Source organism: Dermacentor albipictus, chromosome 10 (genome assembly GCF_038994185.2).
Source record: "Dermacentor albipictus isolate Rhodes 1998 colony chromosome 10, USDA_Dalb.pri_finalv2, whole genome shotgun sequence".
Lineage (NCBI taxonomy): Eukaryota > Metazoa > Arthropoda > Arachnida > Ixodida > Ixodidae > Dermacentor > Dermacentor albipictus.
In genome coordinates this window covers 12,026,935-12,040,701 of record NC_091830.1, presented here as the reverse complement: position 1 = coordinate 12,040,701, position 13,767 = coordinate 12,026,935, and the positions used below count along the sequence as shown (strand labels likewise).

At 47.0% G+C, this 13,767-nt stretch overlaps 1 protein-coding gene across 3 annotated transcripts in view; it reads left to right on the top strand.

Annotated features, from left to right (window-relative positions):
• The first annotated feature begins 453 nt into the window (after positions 1 to 453).
• Positions 454 to 13,767, top strand: part of LOC139050454 (adenosine receptor A2b-like) — a 247,009-nt gene continuing 233,695 nt past the window's right edge. For 2 of the 3 annotated variants that reach the window (XM_070526852.1, XM_070526853.1), the window contains exon 1: positions 454 to 624. The gene's annotated coding sequence lies outside the window, so the exon portion shown is untranslated. The other variant, XM_070526854.1, reaches the window with a different exon arrangement.

The window sequence follows — 13,767 nt, the reverse complement described above, 5'->3', positions numbered from 1 at the left end:
TTGAACATTAGCTCAAGGGTTATTAGGCGACGTGTGGCCAGCAAGCGGCACTGACCTTGTCAAACGAGGACCGTTTAACGAACCCTTATATATAGCTTTCATTGATTACGAGAAAGCATGTGATTCTGTCGAAACCTCAGCAGTCATGGAGGCATTACGGAATCAGGGTGTAGACGAGCCGTATGTAAAAATACTGAAAGACAAGTTACACAGGTCTTCTCTAAAGTTAGCCCAGAACGCGCCGAATTTCTCGTGCCGGCGTGTGGTGGTATGCCACGACATTGCGGCGGGAATCTTGGGCATTTAACCCACTACGTGGACTGCATATATCGCGTAGCAAGCGATAACCTGCACGCTCTTGTCACCTGATCGCTGCTGTCACGTGATCGAGTCCTGAGCAGGTGACAGGCCATGCGGACGGCAAAGCGCGTAGCCTGTCACGTGCTGGGCACTCGCATCGCAGTGGCATGGCATGCAGGACATGCGGGGCGTTTTTTCGGACCGTAAACATGTTGTCGCGTGCGGCTTGGGATGAACTATATTCCTGTGAACTTTATCGTGGCAAGTCGCGCACTTATTTGGCGGCGACGGCTCCATGCACTGAGACCGGGCCCTTCACCTGAGGTGAGTGCGACGCACTAGCTGTACTGGCGGTGTACCAGTTGTTGTTCCAGAGAGTTTTGCGTCAGCCACCTTCTGCACGTTTCCTCGCGAATATGCATCGGCGGCAGCTCTGAAGACTAACCCAAGGTGGTGCAGTCATCTGCAACAAAAGGTAAACACCCAAGCGTCCCCTAAGATTGACTCTAGACTCGTACTTGTTTGTCCTGTGCCCAGTGGCGTAGCTATAGGTCGTCTCGCACCCGGGGCCATGGAATAAGACATTTAGGAGGTGAAACTCCCGTCAGCGCGGGCGACCAGATAAGGTCACAATTGTTGTATGCGCCGACGGGGCCGTATACAGTGGCGGCGCCATGCGGCGCGTCGTAGAAGCCGCAGCGGAAAAAAAAAATGCAGTGCCCGGGCAGGCGGCTTCGGTGCGCTCTCAACGGCGGTAATTTCTTTCCAGGCCGCCAGGCGCCGCCATCACGATAACGGCTCCGCGGGCTTGTGACCTTTTCTGGTCGCCGCAAACAGCGGAGTTTCCACCCCTAAATGTTTCTTGCTCCGTGCCCGGGGCCCATAAGTCTTCTGTCACCCCCTCCCCCGCTGGGTGTAGAAAGGAACGCGAGCACATCGAAAATGTTCGGGTAGGCGAGGAGAGGTAGTGTTTCAGCACCAGCGCAGCCGCGTTGGATACCGTGCATGTCTCCCGCACATGCCTACACATGTGCGGGAGACATGCACATGCATGTATACGGAAGACATGAGCGCATGTCTTGGATACCGCGCATGTCCCAGAGATAGCGAATGTAGCAGGTGTACACACTGTTTTATTTTCTGGACCAAATAACACAGGGTTCTGCACTGATAACTTGTGATACGCGCATTTGCACATCTGCTGTCGGACTGTGAGGCTTAGTAGCCAATACAGATGCGGCATTGTGGAAAATATGGCTCACAAGTAACAAAAATGTTATGAAAGGTTTAATTCATGTTCTTGGAGGCAATATTGCATTTGCAATATTGATGCCCGACAGTCATACGTTGGCCAACAGCAACTTCGCAGAATTCGTTGTAGGCACTACGGCGTACAGTGTTTTGGTCTGTGCGCAGTCCTAAACTCAAACGAAAATTAAACAGCGTGTGAGTGACGCTGATCTCACCACCCTATTAGAAAACGGCCCCTGCTTCGCTGTTGTGCGGGCGTCAATGCTATCACAATTACGAGTTCTCTTCATTCTTCTCCATAGAGTCTTTCCTTATTTGCTACTTTTGTCGAACGTGATTATCCGAGCTGCGGTACAACCACAATTTTGGGAACGGAGTCAAGCACGCTACGTGTCAATTCCTGGCGTCACCATGCAAAAAACGAGAAGGCCACCGTGAAGCCCGTGCCAGCGAAAGCTTGCGCTACTGTTCGTCTGTACCGCCGAGGTTGCTCAGTGGCTATGGTGTTGGGCTGCTGAGCACGAGGTCGCGGGACCGAATCCCGGCCACGGCGGCCGCATTTCGATGGGGGCGAAATGCGAAAACACCCGTGTGCTTAGATTTAGGCGCACGTTAAAGAATCCCAGGTGGTCTAAATTTCTGGAGTCCTCCACTACGGCGTGCCTCATAATCAGAAAGTGGTTTTGGCACGTAAAACCCCATAATTTAATTTTTACTGTTCGTCTGTACTTCGCAAGGGAGAGGATAGAGAGATCGACGTCGCTGGCGCACTATTTCATATTTCTTTCGGTGATGCCACACTGGGCCGCCCGCAGTGCCAAAGTACTACAGGCTCTAGCAGCCATGACGATTTTGTTTAGAAAAGTTTTTGTTGAGTTACAAATGCGACTGTGGGTCCTCAATTTCCTAATTGCAACGTTTCCTCTATAATCGCTATTTAATCGGAGATTTAAGATATTCTATTCTAAAATAGCGCGGATTGACTGAAAGAGGGACCCAAGAGCCACATCGCTAGACTGCATGTATTTAGCGACCCCCACTCCGAGCACGACCGCGTCCCACATGAAGTGTTCCGCGAAGACGAGTATAGTTTAGCGACCACTTAGCGAATTAGTTTTTTTTAGCCCGCACATTCGTGCAATTATTACGAAGGGTGTTGAGAAAGCTTCAGCCGACAATTCTGCGGCACTATACAGATCTGGTACATCGGGTGTACATGAGCTCGGGCTGCTGGTTACCGAAGCATTCTTTCCAATTTACGCCCGGTCAAGCAGGCGGAAAGAGGGGGGTCTTCAGACATGCATGACACCCCCCCCCCAACTGGCACCCCCCCCCCCCTTTTTACTACGGCATTACCTGTGCCGTTCGTGATGCGCTAACTGCGGCTGTAACTTAGAGCAAAAGCAGGGAGCGCCGTTGACTTGTCGTCTGCTTGCCTTCTGCGTCGCGCCACGTCTGTCTCTAATGCGATAGTATTTAAGGGGTTCTTCCTGACCCATTCTCACGACCGGATTTTGTGACAAAGTGAGTGTGCGAGGACCTGCGATCAGCTTACCGTATAAAACTAATCCGTAAAGAATGACAATGCCGCCTTTGATGAGATGAATCCACCTATCGAAACATCGCGGTCAGACTGTCTGATGCACTTCAGCGTGGTTGATTACTTTTCATTAGTATAAGCAACTTACAATCATTATCCGGCCCGGTAGCTCATTTGCTGTGGCATTGCATTGCTGAGCTCGAGGTCGTGGGTTCGTTCCAGGCCTCGGCGGTTGCATTCCGATGGGGGTGGAATGCAAAAAAAAGGAAAAAAAAAAGCTCTTGTACCGTGCATTGGGTACACGGTAAATAAATCCACGTGTTCGAAAGAGTAATCGGGAGTCCTCTACTACGGCGTGTCTGATCGATAACAAGATGGTAGTTATGACACGCAACATCCAAAGGATTTAATGTGTACAATCTCTGCAACTATGTATTTCTTGTTGCGTTTCCTCGAATCGCCAGGCGTAAATGTCTCGCTAAATTTCGAGCGCAGAATTCGAGCACCGTGTTCATCGGGCAGTGCACGCAGATGCGCCATTGACCCTAGTGTTTGCGTGACGTCATCGGGGACGACGGCTTACGGGGTCACGCGGGACTTGCGAAAATATATGTCGTACGGTTTCGATTCCTTTACCCAAGATCGCTGCACAAGAAGGGAAAAAGAAAATTCTCGCTGTTCATCGTTTCTGCTGCTACTTGACGAACGAGCGAGTGCGCGTTTAACGACACGACGTAACGAGCGAAGAAGCTCCGCTAGTTGCGTAACCACTTACAGACGTTCAACTCTGACCCTGCACACACATGCCTCTCAAGATGAATCAATAAGGCTACGGCCGCAAATCTTTAGCTGTCAGCTGGAAATGACCCAACGCTGGACCGTCCCGTTTGGATAGTGACCTTTCATCTTCTTGTTTTTCTTTTTCCGCGCTCTCATTCCTTAGACAGCGACCATCGTGAGAAGGAGAATGAGCTCGCCGTAGACGGGTCAGTTACTTAACTTGATCGAATCCCATGCAAAACACGATCTCGCGCAACCGTCGCTTCTGGGGACAACGCACCGTAATGCATTCCGGTCGCTGTACGGAGATTCGTTTGCCGCAGCTGTTGAGTCGTGTGCCGTATTTTGTCGTCGCTTTCTACGAAATCGTCTGTTCTTTCTTTCAGATGTTTTACTTGGGTCCTGCCAGAAGGCCCTGGTTCCGCGGTGTCATTGAATCAGTTTCCACAGTGTGTATTCGTTCATCGTCGTCCGCATGACCTTCGGTTCGTAAGCGTTGAGAGCAACGCGTACGAAAGTGTCCTTAAGAGCGGTTCTTGCACTCACTGAAACCGAAAGTGGGAAACATAACAAAATGATTCGTGAGTATCGGCCGGGCTACTTGAAGGGGACTCCTCGGCATATCGGGCCCATCGCAATGCCGTTCTCCAGCCTTTGTTGTTCCTGCGACGCTTCTGAGCTTTCTATGATTTGCTTATCCGCTTGAAAGCTGCGCCATTTTCCTCACGTTCTTGAGTGATCGCGAGCAAATGTGCGGAAAGAAAAAAAAATGGGCCGGGCAGTATCAGTTGTCGTCTGTTTCGGGCGTGCTATATTTAGTCAGGGAAACACAATGCTTTCTTTGATCCGTCTGCTTTGCTATAGCATTAGCTTCCGGTGACGTCACCGAGGCGCCTATTGAGAGCGCGACACCAAGCCGTTAGCCTTTCTTTTTCTGTTTTTTCTTCTTTTTTTTTCTCCCGCCGAACATGAATTTGACGCGGTGGTCCACCACTTAACGGCTAGAATTGCCGCGTTGCGTTGTCGCTTGTGCGAAACTGGTGATCCCTCTTCTCCTGTCATTACGACATGGCTTGGTGCTGTGGCCGTAAAGTTTTCTGCGAACGAAAGTCGCTAGGGATAAATATGGCGCTAGTATCTACGGGGCATTCAAATATGAAGGTTCAGCTAGCTTGATAATGATGTGTGGCATATATATATATATATATATATATATATATATATATATATATATATATATATATATATATATATATATATATATATATATATATATATATATAAAATGTATGGACATTTATTTCAATACAAAGGCTGAGAGGTACGTAGGCCCGCATCAAAGTTGTTATAGCTAGTCTTCACAATAACATATGATGAACTCTTACACGGCGCTTGCTCAAATACCATGGGAGGGAGCCATTCTGGGCATTGTAGGGATCCACCATATTGTCGCATTCTGTAATGGCTACACATTTAGCCAATCGGAGATGCCGTAGCAGCCGCCTGGACCAATCAAAGCTCACAAGATGGGAATTCAACACTATGGCGGCATTCACAATGTCCAGAATGGCACTTCGAATGAGTGTTGTGCATCGATTTGTCCAATGTCCGTGCTTGCGGCTACAGACATTCTCGCGGTGCTACTTGTAGCGCTTTATTTTGATGGGTTTCCAGGCAATCACATTGTTCTAAGCGCAATAAAGTAACCAGTGTCTGCGTGCGTGCGTAATCGTTGCGAACTGTTTCACGCGTAGCGCGAGATTTTGCTGAAATCGATAAAAAAAAAAGGTTCTGAGCCACAAAGCCATTTGAACCCAAAACCACGAAGTTTAGGCAGGTACACGTATCCATAGTTCCTCCGCTAGCTGAGCAATCGCACTGCCAGAGCAAGTTCTAGTCATATATATATAATATATCAGGACGTTGTTAGTTTCGCGTGTGTTAGAACATAGGTGATCTTTTCTTTGTTTTGTCACGCTAGCTGCTGAGACATTTCGAGTGTTCTCAGACTTCATTTATGCTCCGACTAGCCGTCTGTTATGTACGCGCATGCGTATAGCAGAACCGCGTCCATTTCGTGTGCCGAGTTCTGCGAGCCTCTTAGGTGGAGCTTTGAAGGTACGGCTCCGATTTCAAGAGGGAATGTATTGACGGCGATGATTTACGTTCTAAGGCGTCATATTTAGGCGATGATAAAAAGAAAGAAAACGTTCACTGCTGGATTAGATTATGGGGTTTTGCGTTCCAAAACCACTTTCTGATTATGAAGCACGCCGTAGTGGAGGACTCGGGAAATTTGGACCACCTGGGGTGCTTTAACGTGCACCTAAATCTAAGTGCATGGGTGTTTTCGCATTTCGCGTCCATCGAAATGCGACCGCCGTGGCCGGGATTCGATCCCCCGACCTTGTGCTCAGCAGCCTATAACACCATAGCCACTGAGCAACCACGGCGGGTGAATTTTCGCTGTTGGACAAACACCCGAAATTATGAAAAGAAAAAGTTGCAGGGAACAGGAAGCGCTGCTGGCTGAGAGCAAAGGGGAACCTAAAAAAACTGAACAAAAAAAACAAAGAAAAGAAAACACGTACCAAACTGGGTTTATGAAATGAAAAAAAAAAGAAGGAAAGCACACCGCAATAGCAATCACAATAGGCGATACGAGCGCTAGAAACATAACTTGATTGCGGTAGGCTCCAGATGGTGCGAAAACACCGAGAGTATACTGCGTGCGGGAAATATCTGAAGCCTTCTTTATGCATAAAAAACAAAAACAAAAAACAGGAAACGTGTACGTCTGCTCGTCGTAACTGCTTCTGCAGAGAAAGCAGATACGGCGTCTATCGCCATAGGCCTGCTGTATGTTCCCATCCTCATTTTTACCTTCTAATTTCTTTGTTCTCTCCTGTGGAGGCGTGAAGTTCAAGGCTAGAAGCAATAAACTCATACGTTTACCAGCCAATGCAGTTAGTGGGTCGTTCTTTTCTGCGTGCTTCGCCTAAGCGCTGATACTCCTAAATTTGAACAATAATTTCAGTTGGTGAGATAAGTACATTCATGGCTAATATCAAAAGCGAACTGAAAGCAAGATTACGGGAGGTGTAGACAGTATGCAGGCGCTATCAGCTAGAACGTTTATCGAGGGAACGAGTTTTATATAAACTTCAACTGCGCGTGCAAGGCACCGAAAGACCATGGCAAGGGATCGTTGTTTGATCAGTTAACATAAAATAAATATGCGAGAGGAAAGGATTTACAAATCAAGAAAAAGTAGCGTGGCGGTAGACGTTCACCAATTTGCGTAATCTTAAAAAATTATGCTTCCAGAAATTTCTTCTTAATTTTTTGGGGAAAAAGAAAAAATATTACGAAAGGGAAACATTTACCTCCACCCGCCTTTTAGCCCGAAGCTGGAAAGAAAACCTCTACGGGTTTCTCAAAAAGAAAGCTTCGAGCTTGAAGAAAAATTTGTAGGCTCAAATTTCGACCACACGCACCGACCGACTGACACGCACACACACACACACACGCACACGCACACACACGCACACGCGCACACACGCGCACACACGCGCACAGACGCGCACACGCGCACACACACACACACACACACACACACACACACACACACACACACACACACACATATATATATATATATATATATGTATATATATATATATATATGTATATATATATATATATATATATATATATATATATATATATATATATATATATATATATATATATATATATATATATATATATATATATATATATATATATGTATATATATATATATATATATATATATATATATATATATATATATATATATATATATATATATGTATATGTATATATAGACACGTATAAAACTTAAGAACAATTGAACAATTTAGTAACAGTTCGTTCATTTGGGCTGTACCGTGCATGTGTGACAGCAGAATTTTGCACAGCGCGACATTGGACAAAAGAAAGAAGCCAGAATACAGCGGTAACTAACAATCACATGTTTTATTTACAGAAGAGACATACAAAGGCGTGAGGCAGGCTACACACATAAAAAGATAAAGAATAACATCAGCAGGACAGATAAGTTCATCTTTTTGGTCTGTAGGGAGATGAACGGAGAGCTGACGCATGCGTATTCGTCCTGTCGTGTCAAAAGGCAATAAAGGCACCAAAAGTTTCTCGCGTGCGCGGTTCGCGGTCCTTTTCCCCTTTTTGCAATTATAAATGATCGGGGCGCAACCGGAAATGGGACAATGGGGCGCAAGATGACCGTGCGGGACGCTCCTAAGTGAATTTAAGCCGCAGACTCACGTGCTCGGTCATTGGTACACCTTCCCGTTTGCCCGATGTAGGACCAATTTTAGACACCTTCGGGAGGAAGAAATGAAGGTATTTGCGCTGACGACATAATGACCAGTTTGTGACCGGACACGACGTAATACGAGGCATCACAAAAGCGCGCTTGCGAGCTGCTCTCACGTGCTCGGCGATAACTCTGTAGAACAAAGCCATTCAGCGCAGGCTGACAGGCAAATATTGTCTACCTATCCGATCGACGTCATGCGAAGCGATGCTGCAGCGTTAGTCAGTGAAAAAAGAAGAGGTAAAAGGCAGATCCAGCTGTCACAGGTTTCAAGATCTAGGATTTACTTTATCTCCATATACGTACACAACGTGTGCCACAACGTAATGCAAGCCGCGGCTAAGGCTCGAGTTAAGGTAATCTTTAGCTCGCCCTAGCAAATTTAGTGGATCATGCAGGAAGAATAATTAAGAATGAAACATAAAAAAGACCTGTTCTAAGGTGCTTGTTTGTCGTTTTGTTGAATGTCGCGCGCAGGTTGTATATGAAATCCACTAGCGTGCAGGCACTGTTAAATTGATCAAACGGGAAGTTGCGTCAACGACCGCCTGTAAACACGAGCTTCACTCAAAGGCTCACGGCACAATCATCTTGCTGCCCGTTATGAGAGGTGCGGATGCACTCCCACCTTTGATAAGCGTAAAATAGTTAAACGGCACCGCGAATAGCTCATAGCTCAATAGCGAATAGAACAGTCACTCGCTACCGTCACTCGCTACCGTCACTCGCTACCGTCACTCGCTACCGTCATTCGCTACCGTCATTCGCTACCGTCATTCGCTACCGTCATTCGCTACCGTCACTCGCTACCGTCACTCGCTACCGTCACTCGCTACCGTCACTCGCTACCGTCACTCGCTACAGTCACTCGCTACAATCACTCGCTACAGTCACTCTTTACAGTCACTCTTTACAGTCACTCACTGCAGTCACTCTTTCAGTCACTCACTACCATGACACACTACCGTCACTCACTACCGTCACTCACTACCGTCACTCACTACCGTCACTCACTACCGTCACTCACTACCGTCACTCACTCACTACACTCACTCACTACACTCACTCACTACACTCACTCACTACAGTCACTCACTACAGTCACTCACAACCGTCACTCTTTACAGTCACTTGCTGCAGCCACTCGCTGTAGCCACGCGTGTGTCGCTTTCTGAGCTTGCGACGCATGTGACCACGGTCCTAGAACCCCTTGTAAGTGAGAATGACCATCATCCCTTAGGTTCTCTTACGTGGTACGTTAGATTTAGCTACGTGCTCAAGAAACCCAGGTGGCCGAGATTAATCCATACACCCCATCTACGGCGTCCTTCACAGCTTCCGCGTGACTATTTTGGGATGCGACACCAAATAGTTCGATTTTCAATTAAACGCACTGCTCATCGACGTTTGTTGTCGTCTGCACACGACGTACGAAAACCAGGACTGCGAAATCCTTTTCTAGTTTCTTCGTGGGCAGTCTATAGATTGTCGTAAGGCATGCGTTGTTGAGCGATGTACAGAAAACTTTGGGCGTAACATTAGCCAAGCGAGATAAAGATGGTGTTACCGACTACAGACGAAGAGGCAGAGTTGAGAAGACCGTGGATTGCATGGAGCAATAAAACGTGACCTACTAGAGAAACTGAATGAGTGTCACTAGTAGCAAGGCGTGTTCGAGGAGACAGCAAATGAATAGGTGGAGTTTTTGAAAATTTGGAATACAGGATGACCTCGGTTCCAGTAGGGTGAGGTGCTAGAGATCACTTGGAGCTAGAACCCATTGTCCTGCAGGAGATTTACATGATTCCTACGATGATTACGGCGATGACGACGACTCTTTCCCGTTGATGTGGTAGCGTTCTGTGTTGCACGCATACGTAAAATATTTGAACTATGTAAACGGTCGACTGTGAAAGGCAAATAACTACAGAAGCATCCTCCGCGGCGCTGATCCAAGCACCCTCAAACACCGCACCGTCATCTGGTTTCCCGCCCACTTGGGTCGTATCCCGGGCGCCCCGCCCAACCTCAACGAGACAGCCCACGACGCTGCGCGCGCGCTTACCGACCGCGCCGTCACCCCCGGGCAACTACGTCTCGATGAGTTGGAGGCGAACAGGGATGCCTCAATAACCTACAATGAAATAACCAAACACCTTTACTTGGGACGACGTCTCTTTCTGCTCCCGCACCCAAAACTAAACAGGCCGCAGGCGCTAACGCTACGCTTATTACAGACGGATACCTATCCAAACCCGGCCACCTTACACATAATCTACCCGGACGTCTACCCAGATGATGCGTGCCCCTCGTGCGGGATCACGGCGACACTCGTACACGTGCTCTGGGAGTGCAGAAACGCTCCGCCCGACTCTACCTCCGACAGGTGGGAGAAGACCGTAGGAAGCCCGCTCCTACAAGACCAGCGATGGGCCATCCAGCAGGCTCGCACAGCGGCCGCCAGGTACTCCCTGTCGGTTCCTGCGTGGGAGACGCCCACTGCGCGCTGACGTGCGTCCTGCAGGACTTTTATTAAAGTTTTCCCAATCCAACAGAAGTTCGCTTCTCCTTACAAAGAGTATAACTGCTGAGAAGCCATCTACCTGAAACCTCTGGACAGAACGGTCGAAACGCGGCCATTATTTGAACTGATCTTTCACTGCCTACACGCTTGCAATCTATCGAGGGAATGTCAAAGTGAGACAATTTCAGCGTTTGACACGTCTTTGAGCTGCGCATCAACATCGTCCTGGGCGCATCACACAGCTCAAGCACCACTGCACGGTACTGCGCTGTCTCTAATAAAAGTGCCGCAGCACACGTCTTGCGTTTCGTAGCGAAAAGGCAACCGGCATATTACGACTTACGAAAACGCGGCGTCGGACATCTTTTTTTTTTCATTTCATTCCAGACGTGTTTGCCCGCGCTCGCGATTTCATATTTGCGGGGCCTCGGCGAGCCAATTTCGTTTTTGCGGCGAGAAAGTTTGAAGGAAGTAAACTTACCAACAAAAAAAAAAAGGAAATAAGACAAAAAAAGAAAGTAACTATGTTGCCAGTGCTGGCTTCTTATAACGTGTTATTCAGATGCGAACCTTGCAAAGGACCGGTTATTATAAGCGTTCCCGCAATAAGGTAAGATCACGTTCTGTCTGCCCTCGCGAATGAGAATTGCGTTTTCAATCCGTGGATGCTGAATGAACTGCAGTGAGGAACACAGTCCCACGTCATGCTGCTGTGCATTGCTATTGACTGGATGAATGCTGTAATAGTGCCGATGAGATTAAATCATGAGGGATAGTGCTGGCGAAGAAACTACTTCGTAACCTCGATAGGACAAATTCCACCAAAACAAAACATCGCATATAATGAAGTAAATTTAAAATTTGGGTGGGTACGCTTTAAATCGTTGGGCTTTATACAGCGTGAAACTGCAAGTGCGAGGTCCCGTTAAGCATTGTTTACAATGAAGTCAGTACAGTAGCCTCTGGTGAAGAAGTCGTTCTATTCTAAATATAACTCTTTTCAAAGTGTCTCCGAGTCCTAAGTACTGTTTATAACAAAACACCATTTCCGACAAAATTTATTCCTTGTCCCAGCGATTTCGCTATAACGTGAGCTTGTTGTACAGATATTGCGATGTCTTCTGCTGAATTCATGAACCAACCGGCTCAAATGCGTACGCTTCCTGATTTGTTCACGGCTAAAAATGGGTATCCTGGTTCAGAAAAAAAAGTGGACTCCAGAGCAATAGCAACTTGCAACGGCAGTTTTGTATTGGCAGTGGCAACTTGCAACGGCAGTTTTGTAATGTATTGGGACCGTACGAAAGACTGTCGTGACTTGTTTTTCTCGTGATTGTGTGGATAGATTCTTTCCACGTATTCTCCTTGTCTTTTCTATCGAGTTTTCGCTTCAATTTAAAAGCTAGAAAATGCGCTCCCTCGCAAACAGCCCTAGTGTTGGTGTACACATGTACATTCACAACAGTTCCCTCAGAAGAGGTTTGACAGTTTCGCAGGGTTGGTAAAGAAATAAACGAACGTATTAACTTCTGTCGACTGACCACGCGCCTCCCATTTTAGCTTTCAGACATGTTTCGTCCCAAAAGCTCTCTTCTTTTTTATCACAAGTGTTATATGTAATATTGACGTTGTTCTTTTGACTTGATGGCGCAGATCAGCGGGTATCATATGCGCTGTAGGGTGCTCTGTTAACTAGATCGCGCAGTTCTGTGGGTAGTTAAGTAAGTAGTTCTTCAAAAATAAAACCAGTTGTTAGAAAGCGCTCGTCCTTGTGTTGCCCCTATTCTTCGTCCCTGTTTGTTTGCGCACAACAAGTATCAGTATGAATATGTTCCAACTAGGCCGACTCGCAGTTATGCTTCAGAAGCTCTCTGCATGCTTTGCGCTTCCTGGGCGTAGCTCACGGAATCAGGGAACTTCCCGCCTTCACGAATACATCTTGCGTCAGTGTCTACATTTCGGCCTTCACATCATCTCATATCTAGGGGACTGAAGATTTCGTAGTTATTTTTCTTGCGGAGCTTGGTGGACGAGGTTCTTTCTCGGTCACCACTAAAGCACTCCAGCTTTCCATACGCCGACCTAAGGCTGGACGTCCTCAGTTGCTGCTCGGAATAAGCAGCACTCCCGAGAGTGAACCCGACTTCAAAGCATGCCGAATCCCTTCCCTCGGGGCCGACTACTTGGCTTCGAAAGACTGCTTCCCGAGTGGGTGCTTTGCGTCTCGCCTGATTATATGGGTCATTTTTTCCCATGTTTAGTAGTCCGCGATCCGATCGCAGTTAACTCGATCCTGGGATACTGAGCCGGCTGCACTCAGCAACAGCCGACTCTTGAAGGCTTACCGTTTCGTAACTCTCTCATTACGACAACGTCCTGCAATTCTTGACCAATGTTACACGCGCGAAATAAAACGGGACGCAGAAAGATGACAAATACATCTGTGGTGTCTGCGTCTTCACATTTTGTCTCATCTTATTCTGTACTGGTTACACGAATCCAAAACTCGGCAATCGCATTACTTTAGGTCTTGCCAATAAACTAGGGATTATGTTGTAGTTAGGCACCAAGCGGATTGATCTCCACTACCTTTTTTTGTTGTTTAAAATATGAATCTCCATAGCCGTATGAGCCGGTCTGACATGATTTGGTAATAATTGATTGATTGATTGACTGATGGGATGCGACGTCTTAAAGCAATACAAGAGCTACAAGAGACACCATATTAAATAATAGTAGAATCGGCCATCTAAGAAAACGACAGCTTAGGTAAGTCAGCAAGCTAGATACAAGACTTTAAGGTACACACTGAGGACAACTATAAAATTCAGGTACATTGGTAGATTAAACTTGACAAGTACCGCACTGGTTACTCTTAAATTCAGCGGAGGCTAAGCATAACTTACGTACGAGGTGCACTCAATTTGTTAGATGCCGATCGGCAACTTAAGCCGTAAGTTAAAGTTCCAAATGTGAATGAGGGTCGGAACG